Genomic DNA, 18136 nt, shown 5'->3' with positions numbered 1-18136 from the left:
TACAGTTTCAAATCTGGTACTGCCAAGCCACCTTCCTTTACATTTTTTTCATTAATTCCATAAAATTCTTGACCTGTTTTTTTTTTCCCCAGATGAATTTGGTTGTTATTTTTTCTAGTTCTAGAAAATCATTTTTTGGTAGCTTGATTGGTATGGCACTGAATAAGTAAATTAATTTAGGTAGAACTGTCATTGTAATGTTAGCTCAGTCTACCCATTCACAATGAACATTTCCCCAATTCTTTAGATCTGAATTATTTGTTTTGTGAAAAGTGTTTCTTAATTGTATTCATACAATTCCTGTGTTTGTCTTGGCAAAAAGACTCCCAGGTATCTTATCTTGCTTAATTATTTTAATTGTAATTTATCTTTTGTATAAAAATGCTGGTGATATATGTGGGTTTGTTTTATATCTTACAAATTTGCTGAAGTCCTTAATTATTTCAACTAGTTTTTAAGTAAGGCATAAGAATACTACCATATATCTGCAAAGTGATAGTTTAGCTTTCTCATTTCCTATTTCAATTCCTTCAATTTCTTTTTCTTCTCTTATTGCAAAAGATAGCACTTCTAATACAATATTAAAAACTGGTGATAATGGGCATCCTTACCTCACCCCTGATCTTAATGTAAAAGTTTCTAGCTTATCCCTATTATAGATGGTACTTCTTGGTGGTTTTAGATAAATTCTACGTATTTTAGGAAACTACCTTTTATTCCTATGATTTCTCTTATATTTAATACAAACTAGTATTGTGCCAAAGGCTTTTTCTACATTTTTGAGATAATCATTTGATTTCTGTTAGTTTTATTACTGGTATGATTCATTATGCTGACAGTTTTAAATCACCTCAGCATTCCTAGTATAAATCCCACCTGTTGACAGTGAATGAGCCTTGTAATATTTGGTTATAGTCTCCTAGGTTGTATTATATTTTAAATTTTTGTGTCCATATGCCTTTTAGAAAATTTGCTGGGGGGGGGGGTGGAGTCAAGATGGCGGCTTAGAAGCAGCTTCTAAGTTTAGACCTCTGAAAACCCTTCCTTACTGATCACAAACTGAATGCTCCTAGGGGACTAAAATTCAAACTTAACAACAAGACAAAGGCGGGGAAACTTCCTTCTGGACTCAAATCAAAAGGTACGACCCCCAAAAGCCAGAATCTGAGAACACTCGGGTCTAAGGGGAAGGCAGAAGGAAAGTCCCAGGACCCCTCCCCTCAACCCAGAGCTCTGAGCCACCAGCAGCAGCGGGAACCTCTGGGCGAGCAAAGGTATTGGTTTGGAGGGTCTACCTTGTGAGCAGCGGGGTGCCAGGCTCGGAGCGTCCAGTGTGGACAGCGGGGAAGAAGCCAGGGAGAGACTGGGGCCCGTGGCTGGGTCCTTCCATCTAGCTCCAGTTTCACAGGGAAGTTTTTGCCTCAGGGCACATCCAGACCAATACAGTTGAACCTAATCCCATCAGGATTCCTCAGAGCTCACGAAGGCCAGAACCCCTCCTCCACCTAGAGAGCAGGGCCTCCGGCAAAGACAGGAACCTCGGGGTGGGCAAAGGTACTGGGGAACCTTGTAGCCAGCGGAGAAGCAGCTGGAGAGAACTGGAAAGAACCTTGGTGGCCCAGCCTTGCAGGAGTCTTTGGCCTCAGAGCACATACAGCCCAACCCAGTTGAACTTAATCTGATCAAAAGCCTCCAGGACAGGGAAGCTAACATTCCTCCCCTAGAGACTGTACTAAGAGATCTGACAAAGCTCCAAGAGGAGAGACTGACAACCCCAAAATCAAAAAGAGAGAGAGAGAGAGAGAGAGAGAGAGAGAGAGAGAGAGAGGAGCAAGGGCACAGGCAAAGAAGGGGTAAACTCAAGCAATCAACAGAAAAAGAAGAAAGAAATTACAATAGACAGCTTCTGCACAGGTAATGAGCAAATAGCAAACAAAACAGAGGGAGAGGGATCAGCAAAGGAAAAAATCAGAAATCCCAGCGAATTGGATACAGGCTTGGGAAGAACTCAAAATGCAAATCAAAACACAATTAAGAGAGGCTGAAGACAATTGGGAAAAGAACTTAAAAACTAAGATAAGTCATCTGGAAACAGAGGCATTTGACCTAAAACAAGAAAATAGTGTCTTGAAAGCCAAAATCAACCAGCTGGAAAATGAGGGAAAGGAGATGAAAGATGAGGCAAAGCAGATGAAAGATGAGGTGAAGAAGATGAAAGATGAGAAAAAGGAGATGAAAGACGAGGTAAAGAGGATGAAAGATGACCTCCAAAGAAAATCAGACCAAAAGGAAAAGGATGACCAAAAAGCCAAGGATGAAATCCAGGCTTTAAGAGCCAGAATACAACAACTAGAATCAAGTGACCTCACAAGGCAGCAGGACAATATAAAACAAAACCAAAAGAATGAAAAAATTGAGGAAAATATGAAGCATCTCATTCACAAAACAGAGGATTTAGAAAATCATTCAAGGAGACACAATTTAAGAATTATTGGTCTACCAGAAGACCATGACAAAAGAAAAAGCCTGCACATCATACTACAAGAAATTATTGAAGAAAACTGCCCTGATATCCTAGAACAAGAGGGAAAAGTGGAGATTGAAAGAATCCACAAATCACCTTCTGTACTTAATCCCCAACTGATAACACCCAGGAATGTTATAGCCAAATTCAAAAACTACCATACCAAAGAAAAGATATTACAAGCTGCCAAGAAAAAGTCATTCAGACACCACAGAACTACAGTGAGGATAACGCAGAATCTGGCTGCATCCACACTGAAAAAAAGAAAGGCATGGAATATGATCTTCTGGAAAGCAAGGAAACTAGGTATACAACCAAGAATCAACCACCCAGCAAAATTGACTATATTTTTACAGGGGAAAGTATGGTCATTCAACAAAATAGAAGACTTTCAAGAATTCTTAAAGAAAAGACCAGACCTGAACAGAAAATTTGATGTCCAAGCACAGAACTCAAGAGAATCATCAAAAGGTAATTTAAAAAGAGGGAAAAAAGAAAAAGAAAACAAAACAAAACAAAATTTTTAAGAGACTCAATAAGTTAAAATGATACATATCCCTATAAGATAAGAGGTCATTGGTAACTCTTAAAAACTGTTGTTATTACCTGGGCAGAAAAAGAAGTATACTTAGAGGGAACAGTGACAAACTGTATAGGAAGAAAGGACAAGACATAAATAGGTATATAGATATATGCATGCATAAATACATACACACGATTATGCATATATATACATATATATAACTAGAGCTTAAAAATAGGTTAATATTAAAAGAAATGGGAAAAGAAACAAATGGGGACAAATTTATATGTCACAAAAAAGCTCATGGTGGGATGGGGGAGAACATCAATACACTGGAAGGGTAAAGTGGTTAGAGACAAGAAATACTCAACTTTTACGTGCTTTGAAATTGACTCAAAGAGGGAAAAACAATCCAATCCATTGGGGGAAGAGAATAGATTTCCACCCTATAGGGGAGTAGAAGGGTAACAAATGGTCTAGTGGGAAGGGAAACAGTACAAGGGGAGGGGACGGGGGGGGGGTTAATTTTAGAAAGACTACAGGGAAAATAAGGGATAAGAAGGGAGGGGGGTAAAAAGGGAAGTAAAATAAGGGTGGGAACTAGGAGGACTGATGAAAAGCAAACATTTGTGTAGAAGGAAATAGTGAAAGAAGAAAAGGCAGGAACAGGAGCAGAAATCAAAATGCTGGGAAATACACAGCTAGTAATCATAACTCTGAATGTGAATGGAATGAACTCACTCATAAAACGAAGCGAATAGCAGAGTGGATTAGAATCCAAAACCCTACCATATGCTGTCTACAGGAAACACACATGAGGAAGGCAAATACACATAGGGTGAAAGTTAGAGGGTAGAGCCAAATCTATTGGGCATCAACTGACAAAAAGAAGGCAGGAGTCTCAATCATGACATCCGACAAAGCCAAAATAAAAATAAATCTAGTTAAAAGAGATAGGGAAGGAAATTACATCCTGATAAAAGGCAGTATAGCCAGTGATAAAATATCTGTACTCAACATGTATGCACCAAATGGCACAGCATCCAAATTTCTAGAGAAGAAACTAGAGGATCTCAAGGATGAAATAGATAGAAAAACTATACTAATGGGAGACCTGAACCTTCCTCTATCCGAACTAGATAAATCAAACCAAAAAATAAGAGGTAAGAGAAGTGAATGAAATATTAGAAAAATTAGAGTTAGTAGACATGTGGAGAAAAATAAATAGGGACTAAAAGGAATATACCTTCTTTTCAGCAGCACATGGTACATTCACAAAAATTGACCATATATTAGGGCATAAAAACATTGCAAACAAGTACAAAAGAGCAGAAATAATAAATGCAACTTTTCTCAGATCACAATGCAATGAAAATAATAATTAGTAAGGTAACATGGAGAGGTAAATAAAAAATTAATTGGAAATTAAACAATACAATTCTCCAAAACCAGTTAAAGAACAAATTGTAGAAACAATTAATAACTTCATTGAAGAAAATTACAATGATGAGACATCCTTTCAAAACCTACGGGATGCATAAACAAATCGGGAAACAATCTTCATTACAAAAACCTCTGACAAAGGTCTAATTACTCAAATTTATAAAGAGCTAAACCAATTGTACAAAAAAATCAAGCCATTCTCCAATTGATAAATGGGCAAGGGACATGAATAGGCAATTTTCAGTTAAAGAAATCAAAACTATTAATATCCACACGGAAAACTGTTCTAAATCTCTTATAATCAGAGAAAATGCAAGTCAAAACAACTCTGAGGTACCATCTCACACCTAGCAGATTGGCTAACATGACAGTAAAGGAAAGTAATGAATGCTGGAGCAGATGTGGCAAAGTCGGGACATTAATGCATTGCTGGTGGAGTTGTGAATTGATCCAACCATTCTGGAGGGCAATTTGGAACTATGCCCAAAGGGCACTAAAAGACTGTCTGCCCTTTGATCCAGCCAAAGCACTGCTGGGTTTGTACCCCAAAGAGATAATAAGGGAAAAGATGTAAAAAAATATTCATAGCTGCGCTCTTTGTGGTGACAAAAAAATTGGAAAATGAGGGGATGCCCTTCATTTGGGGAATGGCTGAACAAATTGTGGTATATGTTGGTGATGGAATACTATTTTGCTCAACGGAATAATAAAGTGGAGGAATTCCATGGGAACTGGAACAACCTCCAGGAAGTGATGCAGAGTGAGAGGAGCAGAACCACAAAAACTTTGTATACAGAAAACAATTGTACACTGTGATACAATTGAATGTAATGGACTTATCTATGAGAAAAACCACTATCCACATTCAGAGGAAACACTGTGGGAGTAAAAACACTGAAGAAAAACAACTGCTTGATTACATGGGTCGAAGTGATATGGTTGGGAACTCTGAATGAACATCCTGGTGCAAACTCAACAGCATGAAAATAGGTTCTAATCAAGGATACAAGTAATACCCAATGAAATTGCATGTTGGCTGTGGGAAGGGTGGGTGGAGGGGAGGGAGGGAAATAACATGATTATTGAAACCAAGGAATAATGTTCTAAATTGACAAAATAAACTAATTCAAATTAAAAAAAATCTTTCAAACTATCAATCTTTCAAGTCTTTAAAAAAAAAATCTGGCTTTATATACAATTTACAGTTCCCCCACAACTCTTATCTCTTCTTTGGAGACAAACTAAGTCATCATAAATTCAAAGAATTCACCTTCAAATGAAAAGCTAAGTATTCTAATCTTTCCTCTGCTATCTTTTCATTTAATCTTCCCATCTCCTAGTTTACTCACTCATAAAATCTAATAATATTATATTTGCATAGTATTAAAATGTTTCTGCTCTCTAAGTACAATTTAAGCATATGAATATGTTAGGAAATGTTCCAAATTTACCGTTGCAATTTACTTTAAAGGTTAGAATTGATCATTCTAAAATGAATAATATTTTCCCAATGTCTAGCTTACCCTATGCCTTCCCAGTATCTTAAGCACTTTTAAAAGAATAACTGGGAATACTAGTCAAGACAAGTTAAGTCTGAGTTTTAGAATGTTAATAAAAAATCCATTCTAATAAGAGTAAGAATCCTAAGAGCTATCATATATACAGATACATATTTACTTTTTAGTAACTAAATTAACTTTCAAAAAACAATACATAGATCACAGGCATTGTTGTCATTTTACAGATGGGAAAAATGAGACTCAGAAAGGTCATATAAATTGTCTGAGTACCGGGGCAAAGAGCTGAACAAAGGTATTTATTGACAAGCCTGCAATGCTTCTCTCTATACAAGGTGTCAAAAACCCAGTCCACTCCCAAATTTAGGCAGAACGAGATTAAAATGTAATTGAGAAATATCAAAGAGAACATAAAAATATAATAAAACATAGATAAAGTAAATACATGGTTTTCTAAGTCAATGTGTGAAGGCAGGGATCCTTATGTATTATTTAATGACAGCTACTGTTTCTATTTGAGTTTGATACAACTGCTCTATACCATGCTATCCCTCTCAATTCTTCAAGAAGACTTAAGCACCACTACTAGAATCATTACAAATAGCAATATAATACAACTCTCTACATAGCATAGCAAAGATTATAGCATTTAGAAAAGCATCTGCAGTTAAACTTGAACTAAAAGAGCCTAAAAACAAGTCCACAATTATCAGTCCATAAGCAAAATCATCCAAAATTGTTACTCCTTTTTTTCTTGAGGCTTAAATTACCATTCATCACTTATCTGTATTTAATAAAACTACCATTCATCATTTTAAAGTAGCTAACATAGAAAATATTCCAATCGCACATCTAACATGAAACATGGTATGCCATAACAAAATATTTTAAAAAACATAGCATTGACTCCAAAGCAGTGCTCTTTCTTCTCCACAACACTGACTGCGATGTACCTAACAGTTTAAAAATGAGTATGTATGCTTAGGACAGAAAGGAATGCCAAAGACTGATAAATTCAGAGCCTCCTGGGCACAAGCTGAGTACCACATCCTTCCTCCAGTAGGCTTTTCCTGATCCTCCCATTCACTAATTAGTGCTCTCCCTTTATTTTAATTTTAACTTTGCATATAGTTTATATTTGCCTATTGCATAATTAAATACCTGTCACCCTAAAAAAGAACTACATTTCCAGGGAGCCCACTGACTTCCTGTCATTACGTACTTCCTGAAGGCAGGGGATATTAAGGGGATGTAGAGGGTCTCACCCTCTTTTTGGCCTTGTCAGGGAGCACGGAGGTGGAGAGTGGGGATTTTGAAATGGATAATCAGCCATGGGCACATGATTTTTATCCCATATTGTTGAAATGTAATGCTTAGTGCATAAGCATTATTGACAGGCAGAGAATCTTCAGAGCTGAAAGGGGAAAGATTCCAAACAGTTGGAGAGGTGGTTTACTGGTCTCTCTTGGGGGTTGGCAGCTACCAAAGAAGCTGGAGGTGGCTGATCTGTGCTCCTGAGGACATCTTTGGATCATCCTACAAGAAGCCCTCTGAAGCAGGAGTGGATAGTTTTTCAATACCCTTAGGTGGTCTAAGGGACAATATTGGGAACTCTAACCATTCTATGGACCACCTAAGACTCCTCATCTGGACTCCAGCCTCTCTTTGCCAAAAGACTCTATATGTAAGATCTCTGAACTTTCTGTTGGATTGGCCCTTAGGAGTTTAGGATAAGATAAGATAGGATTATTGGGGGGGGGGTAATTAAACAAAAGGGTTAAGTTGTGAGACCTCCTTCTCCCACCTCCCTCCTTTCCAAAACCTCTAATCTCTGTGGAATAAAACCAAAATATTTATATTTTAATCCCTATGTGTTTTCATCATAAGCCTCTCCAAATTAATATTGTTTTTTTCAGTATCCTCTTTATTCTTTTATTTCTAATGATCATTTAATACATCTCCTAAATTATAATATTTTATGATTGAGATTTAATTTTAATTTTTACACTATGCATAGCATACATATTGCATCCATCTTAGATTAACTTTTCTTTCTATCAGTAACCCCCACATTCAGTTCTTGGCATACAGTATAAAAGTGTTTATTGACTCACTAATGTCTTGCACACAAAAGCTGCACTGAACTGAAAATATAAAGTGAAAAAGGAAAGAATGCAGAACCAAGATAAACAAAGTAAAAAGCAGTAAAAAATATCATAATGGGATACATTCACAGAATATCAGAAGGAAACATAAAAAAAGAACATTTTCTCATTTTGTTAAAATTAGGTAATGAATGGATAAGATACTAACTTTGGAAAAGCAGGAAAAAGATTTGAGTATGAATCATGTCTCAGGTGACTTTTAATTTATTTAATCATCATCTCCTTGCCTCCATTTCCTCATCTGTAAAATAAAAATAATGAAAATACTTCTCTCAGTGTTGTTATGAGGACAAAATGAGGTGAAGTTATTTGCAAATTTTAAGTCATATAAAAATTATTTAAAATTATTAAAGTGAAAGGGCATGAACTCTGTTAATCTGAAAAATGCTTTATGTAATAAAAGAAGGTAATATGGGAGAAGTTATCAGGAAGTGAATAGGGATAAAATAAGCAATAAATAAAAATAATACAAGAGGGGCAGCTAGGTGGCCCAGTGGGAAGAGCCACACTTGGAGAAGGGAGGATCTGGTTTCAAATCTGACATCAAATACTTCTGTATGACCACAGGGCAAGTCACTTAACCCCAAATGCCTAGCTCTTACCAATCTTCTGCCTTAGAACTGATATTTAATATCAACTCAAAGGCAGAAGGTAAGGGTTTAAAAAAATAATAGAAGAGGTAGAGTCAAAAAAGGAGAAAACTGAGGATTTATGCTGAACTCTCCCAACCTAACCTTTTAAACAATTTAAATATATATATATATATATATACACACTTCAAATGTAATTAAGTCATATATGACCAAAAAAAAAGGCACAGCATAGTGTTCTTTGTTTTTTGTTTCTATATTTTCTTTTGCAACATGGCTAATATGGATGCCTTCATATGTATAACTGATTTTGCTTGCCTTCTCCACAAGTATAGAAATTTTGGGAAGGAGAGAATTTTGAATTAAAAGATCAAAGAAAAGATTTTTAAATATAAATAAATGAATGAATGAATGATAGAATAAATAAATAACTAAATGAAAGTGAGGGGAAAGAATTCCTAGAAAAGCTAAAGCCATTTTTTAAAAGAGCAAAATAGGGTTAGAGTTTGTCATTAGTTAATTTGATTTATCTTAAGAGAAAAGAAGAAAACCAAATTGTTAGTCTGACAGAGTCAGTCTGGGGAAATGGAGGCTGCAAGGCAGCCCCCAGAAAATGAGGGCCCCACTGATCCCTCTCTGTGACTTCTCTCTCTTTAACTTCCCTCACTAATGAATGATTATTGTTCTCTCTCCAATACAAAAAAATTATATAAGAGCAAAGACTTATACAATAAACATATATCCCACCTTAATCCCTCCAGATTATTACCTTAAAAGATTACACATTCACAGAATTAAAACCTAAAGATGACTATCTACTACCCTCCCCCTTCCCTCTCCACAAAGTCACATTCACTCCCATTACAAGCCAGGCAAGCCAAGAACATCAATCACCTTCAAGTCACACTCTGTTTATGGACACTCTGTTTATGGAATTCTGTTTATGGACATAAACCAAGCAGACAACATAAATGAAATAGATTAATATTTACAAAAATATAAATTATCCAGATTAACAGATGAGAAAATAAAATAAATTACCCTATCTTAGAAAAGAAACGGAACAAGCAATTAATGAGATTGAGCTCTCTAAGGGAAAAAAACATCTGGATCAGATGGAATTACAAATGAATTCTACCAAATAGTTAAAGAATTATTAATTCCAATATTAAGATATAGGAGGAAATAAAAGAGTCCCACAAAGTTCCTTCTGACACAAATATAGTTTTGATATCTAAACCAGGGAGAGCAAAAAACACAGAAAGAAAAAGTATAGACTAATTTCCCTAATGGATAGATAGAAAAACTTTAAATAAAATACGAGTGAGGAGAATACAGCTATATATCAAAAAGATCATGCACTGTGCCCAACCTAGATTTATACCAGGAATGCAGGGTTGGTTTAATATTGGGAAATTCTAAGAATCATTAATCATATCAAAAATGAAAAATTACACAAATCATACAATTATCTCAATGGTGCAGAAAAAGCTTTTGACAAAACACAACACCCATTTGTATTAAAAACACCAGAAAGGGAGAACCAAGAGAACATTGTACATAGAAAGTGAATCATTTTGTATCTTGCAACTTTGCTAAAGTTGTTGATTATTTCGACTAGCTTTTTGGTTGATTCGCTAGGATTCTTTAAGTACACCATCATATTATCCACAAAGAGTGATAGCTTGGTCTCCTCATTGCCAATTTTAATACCTTCAATTTCTTCTCCTTCTCTAATTGCTACTGCTAGTGTTTCTAGTACAGTGTTAAATAATAGGGGTGATAATGGGCATCCTTGTTTCACTCCTGATCTTATTGGGAAGGCTTCTAGTTTATCCCCATTGCAGATGTTTGCTGATGGTTTCAGATATATATTGTTTATTATGTTTAGGAAAGGCCCTTCTATTCCTATACTTTCTAGTGTTTTCAAAAGGAATGGGTGTTGTATTTTATCAAAGGCTTTTTTTGCATCTATTGAGATAATCATGTGATTTTTGTCAGTTTGCTTGTTAATATGGTCAATTATGTGGATGGTCTTTCTAAAATTGAACCATCCTTGCATTCCGGGTATGAATCCTACCCGGTCATAGTGAATAATCCTTGTGATGACTTGCTGGAGTCTTTTTGCTAGTATCCTATTTAAGATTTTTGCATGTATATTCATTAGGAGGATTGATCTATAGTTTATTTCTCTGTTTTTGACCTGCCTGGCTTTGGGATCAGTACTATGATTGTGTCGTAAAATGAATTTGGTAGAACTCCTTTGCTTATTCTGTCAAATAGTTTGTGTAATATTGGGATTAGTTGTTCTTTGAATGTTTGATAGAATTCATTTTCGAATCCATCTGGAGCTGGGGATTTTTTCTTAGGGAGTTCTTTGATGGCTTGTTCAATTTCTTTTTCTCAAATGGGGATGTTTTGGTAATCTATTTCTTCCTCTATTAGTCTGGGCAATTTATAGTTTTGTAAATATTCATCCATTTCACCTAGATTGCCATATTTGTTGCCATATAATTGGGCATAGTAGTTTTTAATGATTGCCTTAATTTCCTCTTCATTAGAGGTGAGGTCTCCCTTTTCATCTTGGATACTGTCAATTTGTTTTTTCCTTTCCTTTATTTATTTAGACTGACTAGTACACTTTGTCTATTTTATGTGTTTTTTCAAAGTACCAGCTTCTAGTCTTATTTATTAAATCAAGAGTTCTTTTACTTTCAATTTTATTAATTTCTCTCTTGATTTTTAGGATCTCTAATTTAGTCTTCATCTGAGGATTTTTAATTTGTTCGCTTTCTAGTTTTTTAATTTTCAAGCTCAATTCATTGACCTCTGCCCTTTTTAATTTGTTAATATATGAACTCAAGAATATAAATTTGCCCCGACTACTGCTTTGGCTGCATCCCATAGGTTTTGAAAGGATGTCTCACCATTGTCATTTCCTTCAATTAAGTTATTTTTTTATGATTTATTTGTTCTTTAACTAACTGGTTTTGGAGAATCATATTGTTTAATTTCCAATTAATTTTTTATTTACTTCTCCATGTACCCTTATTAATTATTATTTTCATTGAATTGTGATCTGAGAAGGTTGCATTTATTATTTCTGCCTTTTTGCACTCATTTGCAATGTTTTTATGCCCTATTACATGGTCAATTTTTGTGAATGTACCATGTGCTGCTGAAAAGAAGGTATTTTCCTTTTTGTCCCTATTTATTTTTCTCCACGTGTCTACTAACTCTAATTTTTCTAAGCTTTCATTCACTTCTCTTACCTCTTTCTTTTTTATTTTTTGATTTGATTTATCTCGTTTGGATAGAGGTATATGTTGGTGATGGAATACTATTGTGCTCAAAGGAATAATAAAGTAGAAGAATTCCATGGGGACTGGAACAACCCCCAAGAATTGATGCAAAGTGAGAGGAGCAGAGCCAGGAAAACATTGTACACAGAAACTGATACACTGTGATACAATAGAATGTAATGGACTTCTCCATTAGTGGCAATGCAATGACCTGGAACAACTCGGAGGAACCTATGAGAAAAACCACTATCCACATCCAGAGGAAACACTCTGGGAGTAAAAATACCAAAGAAAAACAACTGCTTGAATACATGGGTTGAAGGCATATTGTTGGGGGTGTAGACTCTATAAATGAACATTCTAGTGTAAACAACAACATGGAAATGGGTTCTGATCAAGGACACATGTAATACTCAATGAAATTGTGTGTTGGCTGCAGTAAGAGTGGGTGGAGCGGAAGGAGGGAAACAATGTGATTATTGTAACCAAGGAATAATGTTCTAAATTGACTAAATAAGCTTATCCAAATGGAAAAAAAAAGAAAAAAGAAAGTGAAACATTGTAGAACAATCCAATGTAATGGACTTTGCTACTAGTAGCAATGCAAAGATCCAGGACAATCCCAAGGGATTTACAAGAAAGAATGTTATTCACATCAAGGGAAAGAATTGTGGGAACAGAAAAGAAAAAGAAAAACATGTCTTATCACATGTTTATATGGGTATATGATTTGGGGTTTTGTTTTTAAAAAATTACTCTATTACAAAAATTACTAATATGGAAATAGGTATCAAGTGATAACACTTGTATAGCCCAGGGAAATTTCTTGTTGGCTCTGGGAGGGGGAGAGAAGATGGGAGGAAAAGAAAATGAATCATGCAAACATGAAAAAATATTTTTAAAATAAATTGTGTGTGTGAAAAATTTCTAGATGTTGTAATGGCTCACTAGTTCAGTATGAATCAACCATGAACTGTGTCATTCCCTCACCACCATATCCACCTCCCTCCACACATATCGAATCAGTTGCCAAGTCTACTGCAACAGGAATTCTTCATCTTTTCTGTATTGTGGGAAGCCTTGGGCAGTCCGGTGAACTATAGATCTCTTCTCGGACCAGTTTTAAAATAAATTTTAAGAGAATTTAAAAAAAATAAAAATAAAAACACTAGAAAGAATAGAAATAAATGTAGCTTTTAAAAAAGTAATATTGACTTAAAAACAAGAATTATCTGTAGCAGGGACAAACTAGAAGTCTTCCTAATAAGATGAAGTTTGATAAAGCAAGATGTCCAATTATAACTATTATTATGTAATATTGTACTACAAAGGCTAGCTATAAAGATAAGAAAAATAAATTGAAGGGATAAAGGATGGCCAAGGAGGAAATAAAACTTTCACTAACTTTGCAGATGGTATAAAGAACCCTAGAAAATCAACAAAAAACTAGTTGAAACAATCAACAACTTCAGCAAAGTTGCAGGATAAATAACCCAAAAATAAACCCATGCAAATCACCAGCATTTCTATATGTTATCAACAAAACCCAGTAGGAGAAGATAAAAAGAGATAGTATAAAATACTTGGGAGTCTATCTGCTAGGTAGAACACACATAGGAAATATATGAACACAATTACAAAAAACTTATCACACGAAGATATCTATGTACCTAGAGAAACATTAACTGCTCAGAGGTAAGCCAAAACAATATGAGAAAAATAACATTACCAAAATAAATTTACTTATTCAGTGCCATACCAGAGTACTAAAGAATTATTTTTATTTTATAGAGCTGGAAAAAAATAATAAAATCCAATTGGAAGAAGAAAAGGTAAAGAATATCAAGGGAATGGGGGCGTGGGGGGGAGATGGCCTAGCAGTACCAGATCTCAAACTATTGTACAAAGAGGTAATTGTCAAAACAACATGGTAGAGCAATTAGGTGGCTCTGAAAATAGAGCCATCAGGCCTGGAGTCAGAAGGATCTGGTTCAAATCCGGATTCAGACTTCCTAGCTGTGTGACCTTGGGCAAATCACTTAACCTCATTTGCATAGTTCTATCTTAGAGTTGTTACCAAGTCAAAAGTAAAGGTTTTGCAGCTAATGGATAGAGTCAAGCCTAGAGACCTGGGTTCAAATCAAGATTTAGATATTTCCTGGCTATATGACCTTGGAAAAGTCACTTAATCCCAGACATCTAGCCCATACCATTCCTCTGACTTGCAACTAATATACAGTAATGATTCTAAGACAAAAGATAAGGGTTTGATTTTTAAAAAGGCAACGGATTTACATACATGCACACACATATATAAAATTTATACTTGAGAAAGAGATAAAGAGGTTGATAAGTGGAATAAATTCAAGACACACTGAACAATGACCATAGTAACCTACTGTTTGATAAATCTAAAGATCAAAGATATTGAGGCAAGTACATATATTTCACAAAAAATTGCTTGGAAAATAAGTCTCATAAAAATTAGGAATATGACAATATTTCACACTATATAAATAATCTCAAAATTGATGCATATTTAACATTAATGATGATATCATAACCAAAATAGGGGATATGGAAAAAAATTACAGACCTATGGATAAGGGAAGAGTTCATGCTCAAACAAGAGATAAAGAGAGGATCATGGGAGGTAAAATGGATCATATGGATTATATTTTATTAAAAAGGGGTTTGGCCCCCACAACTCAGAGGGCTGAGCCCCCAGAAGCAGCAAGAACCTCTGAGCTGGCAAAGGTGCTGGTTTGCAGGGTCTCCTTGTGAGCAGTGGGGCGCCGGGCTCAGAGCATCCAGCTTGGACAGCGGGGAGGAAGAGAGGGAGAAACGGGCAGTGGCTGGGTCCCTCCATCAGGCTTCAGTCTCACCCTTGCCTCGGGCACATCCAGACCAATCCAGTTGAACTGATCCCATCAGAACTCCTCAGAGTTTAGGAAGGAGGGCAAAGGCACTTGCGAAGCAGTGGAGAAGCAGCTGGAGAGAACTGGAGAGAACCTGGGCAGCCCAGACTTCCAGGAGTCTTCAGAGCCTCAGTGCTTCATACCACATACAGCCCAACCCAATTGAACTCAATCCAATCAAAAGCTTCCAGAGGACAGGGAAGCTAACATTCCTCCTCTAGAGACTGTACCAAGAGATCTGACAAAGCTTCAAGAGGGGAGACTGATAGCCCCAAAACCAAAACAAAATGAGAGGAGCAAGAGCACAGTCAAATATGGGGAGCAAAGAAGGGGTAAACTTGAGCAAACAACCGAAAAAGAAGAAAGAAATTACAATAGACAGCTTTTGCACAGGTTATAAGCAAAGAGCAAATGAAACAGAGGGGGAGGATCCAGCAAAGAAAAAATCAGAAATCCTAGCGAATTGGATACAGGCTTTGGAAGAACTCAAAATGCAATTCAAAACACAATTAAGAGAGGCTGAAGACAATTGGGAAAAGAACTTAAAAACTAAGATAAGTCATCTGGAAACAGAAAATAGTGTTTTGAAAGCCAAAATCAACCAGCTGGAAAATGAGGCAAAGGAGATGAAAGATGAGGTGAAGAAGATGAAAGATGACCTCCAAAGAAAATCCAACCAAAAGGAAAAGGACGACCAAAAAACTAAGGATGAAATCCAGTCTGTAAGAACCAGAATACAACAACTTGAATCGAGTGACCTCACAAGGCAGCAAGACACTATAAAACAAAACCAAAAGAATTAAAAAATTGAGGAAAATATGAAGCATCTCATTCACAAAACAGAGGATTTAGAAAATCATTAAAGGAGAGACAATTTAAGAATTATTGGCCTACTAGAAGACCATGACAAAAGAAAAAGCCTGGACATTATATTACAGGAAATTATTAAAGAAAACTGACCCGAAATCCTTGAACAAGAGGGAAAAGTGGAGATTGATAGAATTCACAGATCACCTCCTGTACTTAATCCCCAACTGACAACACCCAGGAATGTTATAGCCAAATTCAAGAACTATCAGACCAAAGAAAAGATATTACAAGCTGCCAAGAAGAAGTCATTCAGATACCAAGGAACCACAGTGAGGATAACTCAGGATCTGGCTGCATCCACACTGAAAAAAAGAAAGGCATGGAATACGATATTCCGGAAAGCAGGGGAACTAGGTGTACAACCAAGAAATCAACTACCCAGCAAAACTGACTATATTCTTACAGGGGAAAGTATGGTCATTCAACAAAATAGAAGAATTTTAAGAATTCTTAAAGAAAAGACCAGACCTGAACAGAAAATTTGATGTCCAAGCACAGAACTCAAGAGAATCATCAAAAGGTAATTAAAAAAGAGGGGAAAAAAGAAAAACAACAAAAAAAATTTTTAAGAGACTCAATAAGTTAAAATGATATGTATCCCTATAAGAAAAGAGGTCATTGGTAACTTTTAAAAACTGTTGTTATTAGCTGGGCAGCAAAAAGAAGTATACTTAGAGGGAACAGCAACAAACTGTATAGGATGAAAGGACAAGACATAAATAGGTATATAGATATATGCATGCAAAAATACATATGCATGAGTATGCATATATATATATATATAACTAGAACTTAAAAATAGGTTAATATTAAAAGAAATGGGAAAAGAAACAAATGGGGGTAAATTTATATGTCATATTAAGAAGCTCATGGTGGGAGGGGGGAGAACATCAATACACTGGAAGGGTAAAGAGGTCAGAGACCGAAAATACTCAACTTTTACATGCTTTGAAAGTGACTCAAAGAGGGAAAAATAATCCAATCCATTGGAGGCAGAGAATAGATTTCCACCCTATAGGGGAGTAGAAGGGTTACAAACGGTCTGTTGGGGAGGGAAGCAGTACAAGAGAGGGAGGGAGCGGGGGGGTTAATTTTAGAAAGACTACAGGGAAAATAAGGGGGGATAAATAAGGAGGGGGGTAGAAAGGGAAGTAAAATAAGGGTGGGAACAAGGGGGACTGTTCAAAAGCAAACATTGGTATAGAAGGAAATAGTGAAAAAAGAAAAGGCAGGTAAAGGAGCAGAAATCAAAATGCTGGGAAATACACAGCTAGTAATCATAACTCTGAATGTGAATGGAATGAACTCACCCATAAAATGCAAGCGAATAGCAGAGTGGATTGAGTCCAAAACCCTACCATATGCTGTCTACAAGAAACACATATGAGGAAGGTAGATATACATAGGGTGAAAGTAAGAGGGTGGAGCCAAATCTACTGGACATCAACTGACAAAAAGAAGGAAAAAATGCAAAGGAAGGAGGACTTGCAGTCCCAGATCTCAAATTATACTATAAAGCAGTGGTTATCAAAACAATTTGGTACTGGCTAAGAGACAGAAAGGAGGATCAGTGGAATAGACTTGGCGTAAATGATCTCAGCAAGACAGTTTATGACAAACCCAAAGACCCCAGCTTTTGGGACAAAAATCCATTATTTGATAAAAACTGCTGGGAAAATTGGAAGACAGTGTGGGAGAGATTAGGTTTGGATCAACACCTCACACCCTACATCAAGATAAATTCAGAATGGGTGAATGACTTGAACATAAAGAAGGAAACTATAAGTAAATTAGGTGAACACAGAATAGTATACCTGTTAGACCTTTGGGAAGGGAAAGATTTTAAAACCAAGCAAGACTTAGAAAGAATCACAAAATGTAAAATAAATCATTTTGACTATATCAAATTAAAAAGCTTTTGTACAAACAAAACCAATGTAACTAAAATCAGAAGGGTAGCAACAAATTGGGAAACAATCTTCATAAAAACCTCTGACAAAGGTTTAATTACTCAAATTTACAAAGAGCTAAATCAATTGTACAAAAAATCAAGCCATTCTCCAATTGATAAATGGGCAAGGGACATGAACAGGCAGTTCTCAGCCAAAGAAATCAAAACTATTAATAAGCACATGAAAAAGTGTTCTACATCTCTTATAATCAGAGAGATGCAAATCAAAACAACTCTGAGGTATCACCTCACACCTAGCAGACTGGCTAACATAACAGCTATGGAAAGTAATGAATGCTGGAGGGGATATGGCAAAGTAGGGACACTAATTCA

At 35.9% G+C, this 18136-nt stretch overlaps 1 protein-coding gene across 6 annotated transcripts in view; it reads right to left on the bottom strand.

Annotated features, from left to right (window-relative positions):
- MGAT4A (alpha-1,3-mannosyl-glycoprotein 4-beta-N-acetylglucosaminyltransferase A) overlaps window positions 1-18136 on the bottom strand; it is a 154793-nt gene that overhangs the window by 124080 nt on the left and 12577 nt on the right. The window contains exon 2 of one of the 6 annotated variants that reach the window (XM_007501097.3): window positions 8321-8413. The exons of the other annotated variants lie outside the window; for them this stretch is intronic. The gene's annotated coding sequence lies outside the window, so the exon portion shown is untranslated. The remainder of the gene's footprint in view (window positions 1-8320; window positions 8414-18136) is intronic. 6 annotated transcript variants of the gene reach the window in all.

The sequence above is a fragment of the Monodelphis domestica genome, chromosome 8 (genome assembly GCF_027887165.1).
Source record: "Monodelphis domestica isolate mMonDom1 chromosome 8, mMonDom1.pri, whole genome shotgun sequence".
Lineage (NCBI taxonomy): Eukaryota > Metazoa > Chordata > Mammalia > Didelphimorphia > Didelphidae > Monodelphis > Monodelphis domestica.
This window is presented reverse-complemented; position numbering and strand designations above follow the sequence as displayed.